Below are 12,029 nucleotides of genomic sequence, written 5' to 3' on the forward strand. Positions count from 1 at the left end.
GATGACTAAGAAACTTGCCAGGTTTTAGAATGGATAGAGCAAGGAAATGGTTCCAGAGAAATAGCAGAGGGTATGTGGAGGCTGGGGGCAATGGAAAATTTGAGAGAGGTCTGAGCCCCCATAGTGCTATGTGCTCTGCCCCATCCCTCCTAGAGGTGGGTCACCTTGACTAAATGTCTCATCCCCAGGGAAGTTCCGGTCTCTCTGCAGTTACTTGAGACTTCCGGATCTTGCTGTTTCAGACCATCCCAGCTGCAGTGGTGCACAGCAAGGTATGCAAACTAACAAAAATATTTCATAAAGATTATTAACCTTACCAGAGAGGGCTCACTGCAATTTTTCTCATAGAGTCCAAGCAATTCAAACATTCATACAGCACCCAGCATGTGTGGCCTTATGGATCCCAACAGTTGGCCCCAAAGAGATGCCTCTCATGGAACAAAATGAGGTAGGTAACAGTCTACCTATAGAAGATTTAATTGCTTCTCTATATGCACGAGCTTGGCTATAGTTGAAGGACCTAACTTGGTTTGGGGTAGAATTTCACCCTATCTGGAGTAGCTTGCAGAGTTTCTCAGGCTCCACTTCAAAACTGGAAGAAGCTGGGAAGAGTGGAGGGGGCTCTGGGAAATGGCCAACCGTACCCCTGCCAGACGCCCACTGAACAGAACCAGAATTAAGATCTTAAATATGTAGCTGGAAAATTCCCAAGAACTATGTAGTGGTGATGGTGTCAGAGCCTGAGTAGTGCCTATCTGAGGCCCTTTCATCATAGCCACTTTGATGAGGCCTCTGCCTTGTGAAGACATTGCACCTTGGGCCCAGATGGGAGGAAGGGGACAGCCACCTTTTATCGACTGCTGAATGACTTCACATTCTCTTGTACCACCTGGCACCCGTGGGTTCAAGAAAGAAGGGCACTGTATCAGTTTCTTAGGGCTGCTGTGACAAAGTACCACCAACTGGATGGCTTAAAACAATAGAAATGTATTGTCTCACAGTATAGGAGGGATTAAGTCCAAAATCAAGATGTTAGCAGGCTCTGTTCCCTCTGAAGCCTGCAGAGGAATCCTTCCTTGGCCCTTACTTGCTTCTGGTGGTTTGTGGGTGATCTTTGGCATTCCTTGGCTTATAGATGCATAAATACAACCTGCTGTCATCACATGATGTTCTCTCTGTTTCCCTGTCTTCGCAAGGCCATCTTCTTATAAGGACACCAGTCATATTGCATTAGGGGTCCAATCTACTCCAGTTATGACCTCAGCTCAACTAATTACATTTGCAACAGCCATATTTCCAAATAAAGTCACATTCAGAGGTGCTGGGGGTTAGGACTTCATCATTATCTTTTTTTGGGGGGGGGAGACAATTCAATCTATAGCAGACACGTTCCTGTATAATACCGCTCTCTGGATCCCTAGATCCGCCTCTAGTACAGTGAACTGGTTAACCCATGGGTTCCGAGCCAGATTTCTTGGGTTAAAAACTTTGTCTCTGCTGCTGTGTGACTGAGGTTTGTGGAGGTGAGAATAAGGTGCTGTGAACGGTGCTGCGCGTTAGGTGCTCATTAAGTATTAGCCCTTAGTGTTGTTACTTCCCAACTCTGTCCATTGACTTCCCTAGAAGGAGACCATTTATTCTTCCCTGCAGACACACATGTCCTGGGGCAGAACCAAATGCTTCTGCAGTTTAAGGGAACAGGGAGTGGGATGGAGAGTAAGAGAGGTTTGTTTCACTTTGTCCGGGGTGTTATATTAATCTAATGAGACAAAAGCAATATATTAAAAATAACCTATTTCCACAGAAAATACCATACTTATAAAACTATGTGTGCAATTTCGGGGAGCTCATGGACATCCAGAAGCTTGGGCAACCTAGCTTAAAATCCCTGCCTTAAGCAGGCTTTTGCCCATTATGAGCTCATGTTGGAGTTTAATAATAGAATCCTATTTTCCTCATGGCCACGTTCTTAGACTCACATTCCATCCTCACCTCCCTTCTCATTCCTCTATCTTCTAATCTCATACTAGAATCACTCTTTGACCTCTGAACTGCCCTGACCTTGTGGTCACCTCCTCAGCCACAGCTGCTGGGCTGATTTCTAGTTGTGATTACAGTTAATCTGTGTTCTCACCTTTGCCCCTTGGACTTGAGTCTTGTATCTTCCCTAGTGTTCCCGTTCTCCCACTCCTCTTTTCTCCCCTCATTCCTTTTATCCTGGCAGGCTTTGCCCTCATCCCCAGGCATAGATATGACCGACATCTCCGTCTTCTTTGCCCCTGCTTTCTGTCCCTCCTTCTCATAACCATACTCATAGCTCCATCTCCCTCTTTCTTCCTCTTCCTCCCCTCTGCCTCCGTGCCCCCATTTTTTCCTGCCACCTTTCCAGGTCTCACCCCCCGGCATCATTTTTCAGTTTCTTCCTTGTGGACATTTCCTACCTCCACCACCACCAGGGCATTGTCTGCCTTTAAAATATCCACTTTTTACATGGTTTTCAATACATACTTGTATTTCCCATCCACTCCTCTGAGCCCAAGTCCTCTGAGCTGCAGGCTTGCATATCCAGCTTAATTACTATTTGCACTTGGATGTTACGAAAACATTACAAACTTAATGGGTCCAAAATGAAACGAATGATTCTCTGCCCCCATCTTCCCCAGTCTCAATAAACTGTACCCCATTTCACACAGTAACTCAGGCCAGAGGAAGCATTGCTCCTTCTTCTTTACCCCCAACAACATGAGTGAGTCTTGTTGCTACTACTTCTAAAATCTGTCTTGAGTCCAAAGCAGTCTCTTCATGTTCACTGCCATGACTCTCGGCTCAGCCAACATGATTTCTCACCTGGGCCACTGTACCAGCCTCCCAACTGGTCTCACTGCTTCTATGCTAGTGTTCCTCTAGTCCATTCTTTCTACAGCAGCTACAGCTCCCATTTCCAAACAGAAATTATACTGTGTCACTCTCTACTTAACCCTCTTTAATGGCTTCCCATTCATTCACTAAACATATTTTTACTGAGTGCCCTCGATGTGCCATACCCTCAACAATGCCTCCACTCACGAAATAAAAGAAATATGTAGTATGTAGATAGTGGTAAATGCTGTGAAGAAAAATAAAGAAGGCGTGAAGGACAGGGAATTGTGTGTGTGTGTGTGTGTGTGTGTGTGTGTCTTTACAGTTATTAAACAGGGACTCCAAGGAAGGTTTCACTGAGACTGAGTAGGTGATCTTTGAGCAAAGGACTTGAAAGAAATGAGGTAGTTGAGCTCTGCAGAATATTCCAGTTGGAGAGAATAGCAAGTGCAAAGGCCCTGGGGTAGAAGTATGCCTGGGAGCTAAACAGAGAAGAAGAAAATCTAAGCTTTACTATGGTTTATAAAGTGGTCCAGTTCCCTCACACCCCCTGCCCCCCCAAAAAAACCCTCCTCCCTTTATAGTCTCCAACCTTCTTTTCTAGCACTCTCCCCACCTCACTGTAGTCCATCCACACCAATCTAGTTCACCAAACGCTGTTTCCTGCAACACAGGCAGTGTTGCTGCCTCTGCTGGAATACTCCCCAACCCTTATTCTCAAGTACAATTTGCAAGGCCAGCTCCTTCTCATCAAGCAGGTTTCAGCTTAAGTTTCACCTTAGGCCTTTTTGAAGCACAGAACCTAAAATAGGCCTCTTGTTATTTCTTTCCTGATTGTTTCCTTCATGTCCCTAATCACACCATGCAATTGGGATTCATATACATATATGAACTTAAACTCAATAGGTATCTCATCATCATTTAAATTTGCATTTGATAACTAGTTAGGATTAACCATGTTCCCAAGTAATAGTTCTTGGCATGATCTCTTTTCACTTAAAGTCCCTATGTCTCTGGCCAGCTGGAACCCCCCACCCTGTCCACCTGTTTGGGGGCAATTTATTTTCTCAAGTTTCCTCAGGGAGTCACTGATAGATCATGATGACTATCTCTTGGCAGGAATTATTCCAAAACCCAACCCCCTTTGGAGGAAAGTTTGTTTCACTTTGACATCACCAAGTTGTGAAAATGCGCAAGAGTGCCGCATCTGAGTGGTGCCACGTACTCCCATTACGCAGTTATTATCGTGCAATTATTAATATCACTAAATCATGCGTACAATGTAATGATGAATTACAGTGAATAGATCTATATAATATAGATCTATATTCTATCTATAATATATAGTATATATAGGCAAGGGAGGCAAGGGGAGCCCTGCGCATCACTTGCCCCTTTGCCTTTTCCAGGGGCCTCTCTATACAGAGGCAGGCAGACGGTCTAACTGGCCCCTCGAAATCTCCCACACCCGAGGCGGGCGAACTCGCGCAGGTCTTGAGGGGTCCAGAGCTTCGAGGTTCGAAGGTGGGGGAGGAGCAAGGGGCGTTCCGAAGACTCCAGCCAGGCCTCTCTCCCGAGCCCAGCCGAGATTACAGCTCATCTCGCGAGAGCCTGAGCAAGGCCCGGCTGCGGGCGGCGGGGCGGGATGTTGGCGGAACACTCTAGACCGCGCCCCCTCTGGCGCAGCTGGCAGAGGCGCTGGCGGGAGAGGCCGGCGGCGCGCACGCGCAGGTGAGCCGGGAAGGCGCGGGGGCACGAGGGCAGGGGGCGGGGCCTTGCGTCGCGCCGCGGGCACGTCTCTGCGCGTCCTCAGTATTTAATGTCTCTGTGTTCCACGGGTCTGGGCGAGCACGTGGGGGAGCGGCCGGAGTGCACCGCTGCGGGACCGGCTTGGCAGAGGGGCTGAGGCGGGGCAGAGGCGGGGGCCGAGGGGCCAGGGGGCGGCGGCGGCGCGAGGACTCTGCATCCCGACGGTCGCCGAGGAGCCGGTAAGTTGGGGCCGCAGGGAGCGGCTGAACTGGGGACCACCTGCCGGGGCCCCGAGGGCGGCGCCGTTGGGGTGGTGGTGATCCTAGGGTGCAGGTGCAGGGTGCGTCGCGTGCTCCAGGACTCATGGGGTGCGAGGCTCCCGACGCTGAGGGCGTGCAGAGGGGTTCCGGCCCGTCGCCTGCTGTCAAGCAGGCCCTTTCTCTTTCGTCGCCTGCGCGCCCCCTCGTCCTTCTCCGCCGGGTTCTTGCTGACAAATCGCTTGTGCTTGGCTGGGGCCGCGCTCCGCAGCCGCGCGGTGTCCCCTACGCGCGTCACCATCCTCGGGGGCGGGAAGCGAGGGCGCGACGCCCGGGATACCCCTCTGCGGCTTAACTTTCCCCGAGCGCACACACTCTCCCGAGAGACGGACCTGAGTGCGTTCCACCCAAGGTCGCCCAACCCCACACGCGTTTACTTTTCAAAGGTCGTGTGTACCCAGTCTGAGCCGGGAGAGGCGCCGGCGGGCGGGCTGTGGGCAGGGCCAGGTGCTCACAAGGGCGAGGAAGTGTCCCAAGGCCTGCGGGCACTCCTTCCCCACTGAATTGAATTGGTCACTTCAGGAACCTCACCCAACTTCTGGGCCCCTTTATATCGCCCGGGGGTGCTCCCCATCGAGGCCGGCGGTGGCAGACTGGAGCTGGTCGCTCTGCCCCTGGGAGTTCAGTGCGGCGAACCAGGGGAAGGGGCTCGGTTTGCAGAGCCGGGTGGATGAGAGGAGATAGGTCGTGATTGGAACCTTGTTGCGGGCGGAGGGAAACCGTTTGAACCGAGTTAGGGTCCCGATGTGAAAGGCTTGGTGTCTCTCAAGAGGATTAGCTTTTGCAGCCCCTTAAAGGGTGTCGGAGAGGCGGAGGCTGTCCTGTCCCGTGTGCCCGCTGACTTAATGCCCGCGGGTTTGTGGGTCACGTGTCGGGCTCCGCCTGCACCCACCTCTGGTCCTCGGGCCGGAGGGACCACGCTAGTTTCGGGGTTCTGGATCAAAGTGTGTTTGGGCAGGCTTTCACCACTTTTACTATTTTGTGCCCTTGGGTGCGGTTCCTCCCATTTCCCCTCCAAGGAAGGCACGAGAGACGGATAGGAGCTGTTGGTGTGTTGGGTGGTGCCGAATAGACCTGGGACTGCTTGGAAGCCCTGGGCGTTTCGCGGTCTCCCTTCTCCGCGGAGATGCAGAGGTTGGCCGGCGCCTTCTTGCCCCCCGGCCTCTGCTAACACAAACCCGGTGCACTTAACTCCAGGTGTGAGAGGAGGCCTCTCAAGTCGGGTAGGGTGTGTGGGCAGGACAATTAGGTTAAACTAGCCATCTTTCCCCCTATGGAGTTCAGGCTGCTTGGTGTTTAAATTTATTTCCTGCAGGGAAATCTGGGTTGCTGGACACTTGGTACAGTCATATCTGTTGGTTGGTTTGCTATCCAAGCCCCCCACCCCCTTTGTCGAAATTATTGATCAAGAAACACCATTCACAAGAAGCTATTAATTCTGGCAACTAGTGACCTTACTTTGCTACCCTGGTATTGTAACTAAGTCCTTCCCGGATTCGTTTTTTTTTTTTTTTTTTTTTAAATTCTTTTTAGAAGTTTGGGCTCTTAGTAAGCACCACCCGCCCTCTTTGCTCTTAAAGGTACAGAGCATCTTTGAAATGCAGAGAGGGCAGCGTGACTTGACCATTTATCAGATTCCTCTTTTCTTGAAGTTCAGGTGGTTCACCTGCTGATTATTTAAGATTTTCTCAGCACTGGAAACAAGTGAAGTAATTTTGGGGGAGCTTTTCTGACTTGTGTTGAACCTTTCCTCTTGAACCTCAAAACTAGTTTTGTGGGTTCTGGGTAGTAATTCCTGGGTATATTCTCGGATGAAGAATGGCCCTAGGCTAGAGTAGGTCCTACAGGTATGCAAATCTTTGAAGCCTTTGTGCCTACCTGGATTAAATAGGCTCTATTGTCATATGTTTTGTCAGGTGATGGCCCAGAAGTTGCAGGTAACTGATCCCCTCCCAGCCTATGAGTGAGACTGGTCTACTGTCTAGCTGGAGCCCTTTGTGTGAATATCATTTCCTCCTCCCAGCTGTTTCTAGGAAGTACACTCAGACTTGGCCACTGCAGGGTGACAGTGAAGGTGTCTGTTGGAAGTGGCTGCTCAGGTGCCAAGGGGATGTGTCTCCAAGTATAAGGTTGCTCAGCATCAATATTTTAAAGTAATTTGTTTTGCTTTACCTGGTAACCCAAATTATTCTTGGGCTTTGAACCCAGGCCAGGTCATAACCATCGTTTGTGGGTGAAGGCTAGTTTTAGGCTTTTCAGTGTTCTCCCATCCTAAAGACAAATTAAGATAATATTTGTGGGGCATGGCACTGTGCCTGGTACATGATGGGTGCTCAAGCATTGATTTCTTTTTTTTTCCCCTCTTTCTTAAAGAGTCTCTGAGACTGACTTTAAGTTTCCCTTGAATCTGTTAAGTGACTTGAATTTTAATAAAAGTACCCTACTCCCCAACCTCTGACCTGGAGACTTGGTTGGAAGGAGGGGGAAAACAAATTGGCTTCCCCACACTTTGCCAGCCAGCCTCCTGGCTCAAGCCTACAACACCCCATGTGCCTGGTGAGCTGGTGCCTTCCAGCCCATTCTCCCCAGGCTCCTCCTTCCTCATCTTCCCTGTGAGTCTAGAATGAATGGGCTTCTCTGCAGTTTGGACCGCTGTGCTCTTGTGGGGAAGTTTTGGGTGTGACTTAGTACCTTCAGCTTACCTTTCTAGGGAGTTTCCCTCTGCTCTGGGCAGGTGGTGGTGGGTCCTTACGGGCCTCTTATCCCACTGAAATCATTTCATGCTATTTGAGTTGCTGATCTTTGTGGGATGTATTTTAATCCTAAACCTTCATTTCTAGGGCAGGTTGTTTCTTCCACATCCCTTTCTGGTGTAATGTCTCACACAGGTTTCACCTTTGATCATTTAACATCAAGTACCCATTGTGTGTGGCATTTCCACCGAGCAAACCTGCTGGCCCTCGTACCTAGTTTTAAACTTGGGCCGTGTAAAACAGTGACAGTGTTTCGGGTAGGACAGAGTAGCTGGAGAAGTAGCTGGTGGGGGCATGGAAACTAAAATTTAGGGGACACCTCTTCCTTGATAGTTACTCTGGGAGGTGAGTTACAAGCAAACGCCTCCCTAATCCTTTAATCCTGACACCTCTGAGTGCAGTTGAGGAGGGTGAAGCTAGAGTTCATTCGGGATTGTTTCAGTGGCTAATAAAAAATACAAATAGAGGGATAGAGAAACCGACAAGTGTGGGTTTGGACTTAAACTAGAGGGCTTTTGTGAGAAGGACAAGGAGTCATCAAGTCCATGGGCTTTTCACCTAATCTTTCTGTTGCTTTCTAAGCAGATTCTTGCAGCAAAGGAATGTGTGTTATCATTCAGCATTCTGAGGACTGGCTTTCAGTTATAAGGAACTTTCGAGGTGTCCTTTTCCTCCTCCTAAATGGTTCTACTAAGTGGTCTTTGTTCTGTCCAGTTCTTGCCATCTTGAATGTCTCTGCAGCTAGGTTTGATAAGTTTGCAGCAGTTGACAGTAAACATTCTGTCCCCATCTGGTAGTACAGCCTGGCTGCCTTCACTTAGCCGGTCCTCACTGAGGCCCATGTACTTAGGAACAAAGCAGGGCCTCAGAAGAGTTCTGGAAGTAAACGTATGCAGTGCTGAGGGCTCATGAGACTTGTTTCACCCTGGGCTTAGCTAGCAAGAGCCCTGGATTGGGGGTTGTGGGTGGAGGGGAGGTTGAGATCTGGGTGCTGCTTTCAGGGTTGAAACCTGGCTGGGGTTCCAGGCAGGTCTGTTGGCCCTCAGGGTCTTAGTTTCTTCAGCTGGTGAAAGAAGATTGGTCAACATCAAAGGCATTCAGATTGTGCCCCTAAGAGCACAATCTGACTAACCCCTGGAGTTAGTCAGCCCCTTAGGGCTGCTGGGAGGTAGAGTTGCCTGCAGGGTTGTGTATGGGAGGCAGGGTGTGTTTGGGCTGGGGATGCCTGGGTGGTACAAGCCAAAGTCTAAGAAAAAAATGACAATCCACTGGTTTAGGTGCATTTGAAGTTCATTTAACGCTAAGGTGCTACTGTAGTAAATATTTTTATGTTTTACAATATCTTTATTCTCTTAAGTCTGTCTTTAGGGTTGAGGGTCTAGAGCTGCCTTGTCCTATAGGGTAGCTACTAGTTATGTGTAGCTAGCTAAATATAAATTTTTTAAAGCATTAAGTAAAATTTAAAAATTAGTTCCTTGGTGGCAGTAGTCACATTTCAAGTGCTCAGTAGCTTCATGTGGCCAGTGGCTGCAGTACTGGACAGTGCAGGTTCTGGAACATTTTCATCATCGCATAAAGCTCTGTTGGACAGCACTGGACTTAGTTCTTTGCCCAACTCTAAAAGCTTCATTGTCTCGCCTTGTAAAGCATCATGTCTTTGGGCTTAGTCTTCCATATTCCACACACCCAACAGCTTTGGTGACAAGTTATTTATCAGTCCTCTCCATGGCATGTTCAGAACAAGTTCCGGTCTGCCAGCTTGGAGGGCAGTGATCAATTATGAAACAGTTTGAGAAAGGAGTGTAGTGAGGGGTCTGGGGATGGGAGTGTGAAGTGAAGGGGCCAGATGCTAAGCCTTTGGAAAGCCGTTTTCGCTTGAGAGCCTGTTTATCAGTGTAAAGGTCCTCGCTGCTTCTCCAAGGCCAGTGCTCACTGGCCTTGGTCGTTACGTCAGGAGACTTGCTGCTTGGTCCTTCACTCACCTGATGACTTCCTGCAGGTCTCAGTGTGGGCCCTCTGCTGAACCAGGTCGCAGACACCTTGCGGACAAGCGTCATTTTCATTCTGCTCCTCCGGTCCATCTCAGTGTTAGGAGGCCTGGCTTTACTGAAGGCCTCAGGGAGAGCTGGTCCCCAGTGGGGATCCCGAAGTGTTGGTGTGGAGCCGGCTCTGGGGAGTGTGCTTTATTTCCAGATGCCCCTCATCTAGTCCTGGGTGTGCTTAGTTTGAACCCTACTCGACTGGCCTCTGGCATATAATGTGAACTCTTTTTTTGGACCCCAACAGCAGAAGATGTATAACAGACACTTACTGAGTACCTACCGTATACCTGATAATTTAGCAGGGTTTTTGCACGTTATTCCCTTTTTATTCTCTCTCAATCGTATGAGGTTAAGAATTCCTAGTTTGTGGACTTTCCTGGTGGCGCAGTGGTTACGAATCTGCCTGTCAATGCAGGGGACCGGGTTCGAGCCCTGGTGTGGGAAGATCCCACATGCTGAGAAGCAGCTAAGCCCGTGCGCCACAACTACTGAGCCTGCACTCGAGAGCCCACGAGCCACAACTACTGACCCCACGAGGCACAACTACTAAAGCCCTCGCGCCTAGAGCCCGTGCTCCGCAACCAGAGAAGCCACTGCAATGAGAAGCCCACACACCACAATGAAGAGTAGCAACTAGAGAAAGCCCGTGCCCAGCAATGAAGACCCAATGCAGCCAAAGATAAATTAATTAATTAAAAAAAAAAAGAATTTCTAGTTTGTGTATGTGGAAACAGAGGCCCTAAGGAAGGCAAGCTTATCCTAGGGCCCAGGACTGGGCTGTCTTGGGGCTTAGATCAGGGTTCAGTATCTCTAGCTCCCTGCTTAGAGGCTGTTTCTTGTTAACCGCCCCATTACCCCTCCATCCTCATCCAGAAAGTGAAACTGGGTTTTTAAAAGAATAAAATCCCACAAACTGAGTCAGACTGTTAGGTCATTACAGCCTCATTCAGCCCTAGGAGGGAGGTATTTGTATCCCATTTCTTTGGATGTTATCATTTTACAGGAAACAGAAGTTAAGGATCTTTAAGGCAAGTGTTTTATCAGAATTATGCAACCATCCAGTGCCTTCCGAGCTGCATAACCATGCCTTAGGGCCTGGAAAACTGCTCTCAAGACTCTGGCTTAGTTTTGTCACCTGGTTGAAAAGGCAGCCTTGAAGTCACTCATTCCCTGGCTAGTAATAGTGTGGCCTGTCAGACCTCACACAGGGTTTCGAGACCATCCCCTGGCCTCAACAGGCCGTCGCCTGAGAGTAGCTTGGCTTGCTCCCTGTTGGAGCAGGCAGCAGGATCCCTTCAAGCCCAGCCCTCAGCTCTCAGCACGCTGCCCTGCCCCGCCCCTTCCCTCCAGCCTTGGCTGGGAAGACAGATCTTCTGCCCCTCCCCCTTCCTGCCCCTCCTGAGAGATAGGAGTGGCTTGCCCTGAGCTGCACTGGGATGGGCGTGAGCTCTGTCTCTAGTGAGGAGAGGCCATGCTGAGACTAACCTCCTTGCTTTGTCCTTTGACTTTGGTGAGGCCCGCCCAGCCAAGCATGTGCTATCATGCTATTTTTAGCAGGTGGTATCCTTTAGGAGGGCCAAGTGCATGTGGCTTCAGTGTACGGGGCAGGTCCTGGTGCCAGAGCTGCAGCCTCTCCTAATTAGGGGAGGAAGGAGAATAAAGCCACCCTAGAGACTGTCATGGGGGGTGTGTATGTGTGTGCGGTCACTTAAGAGGTCCCTGCGCTGCTTTTTCTATCTGGACCTGTGGCAAGGACCCACCCCTGCCTCCTGGGCCAGGCAGGCATGTGACCGAGGCAGCCCAGTGAGCGGGCACTCCTGGGTCAGGATCGCTGTCCTAGGGAAGGACGACCCAGCAGCTGGTTTCTCAGGAAATCACGTTAGTTCTGTCTTCGTGGGAAGTTACCCAACCTGAGGACAGGCCACTAAAAACTCTGTAAAACTATGAATCCGCGGCAGCCTGATAACTGGCATCCTCTGACTTAAGCCAAAATAAAACCACGAGAGAAGGCAAACCCGTGCCCTTCAGCAGGAATTCTTACTGGGAAGCCACTGAGGCTGAAGAGATAACGAAAAAGGGGTTTGACAAACAAGTTTTGTTCCTCGCTGCCCTCCATTCTCCCCCCTTTCTTGTCCCATCTTTCCTCTAACTTGGAGCTGCCAGCTCCAGCCCATCTCTCTTGTTTCTGATTAAGAAAGCTTAGAGCCATATAAGGTCCTCTGTTGCCTATGGTTTACGTTGGCTGGAGAACAAGGTTGTTTTCGCAAAGTCCGATTCAAAGAAGTGGCAGGGACTTCTGTGTGTGTGTC

The 12,029-nt window shown here is 49.8% G+C and overlaps 1 protein-coding gene across 8 annotated transcripts in view; it reads left to right on the plus strand.

Annotated features, from left to right (window-relative positions):
* The first annotated feature begins 346 nt into the window (after positions 1-346).
* AKAP1 (A-kinase anchoring protein 1) overlaps positions 347-12,029 on the plus strand; it is a 37,336-nt gene continuing 25,653 nt past the window's right edge. For 6 of the 8 annotated variants that reach the window (XR_003792028.1, XR_003792029.1, XR_003792031.1 and 3 more), the window contains exon 1: positions 4,779-4,847. The gene's annotated coding sequence lies outside the window, so the exon portion shown is untranslated. Of the gene's footprint in view, positions 449-4,536; positions 4,591-4,778; positions 4,848-12,029 lie in introns of those variants that run through there. The other 2 variants (XM_029212710.1, XM_029212711.1) reach the window with 2 other exon arrangements.

This window comes from Monodon monoceros, unplaced genomic scaffold (assembly GCF_005190385.1).
Source record: "Monodon monoceros isolate NGI ecotype Baffin Bay Population unplaced genomic scaffold, NGI_Narwhal_1 Super_Scaffold_9, whole genome shotgun sequence".
In the NCBI taxonomy this organism is placed as follows: domain Eukaryota; kingdom Metazoa; phylum Chordata; class Mammalia; order Artiodactyla; family Monodontidae; genus Monodon; species Monodon monoceros.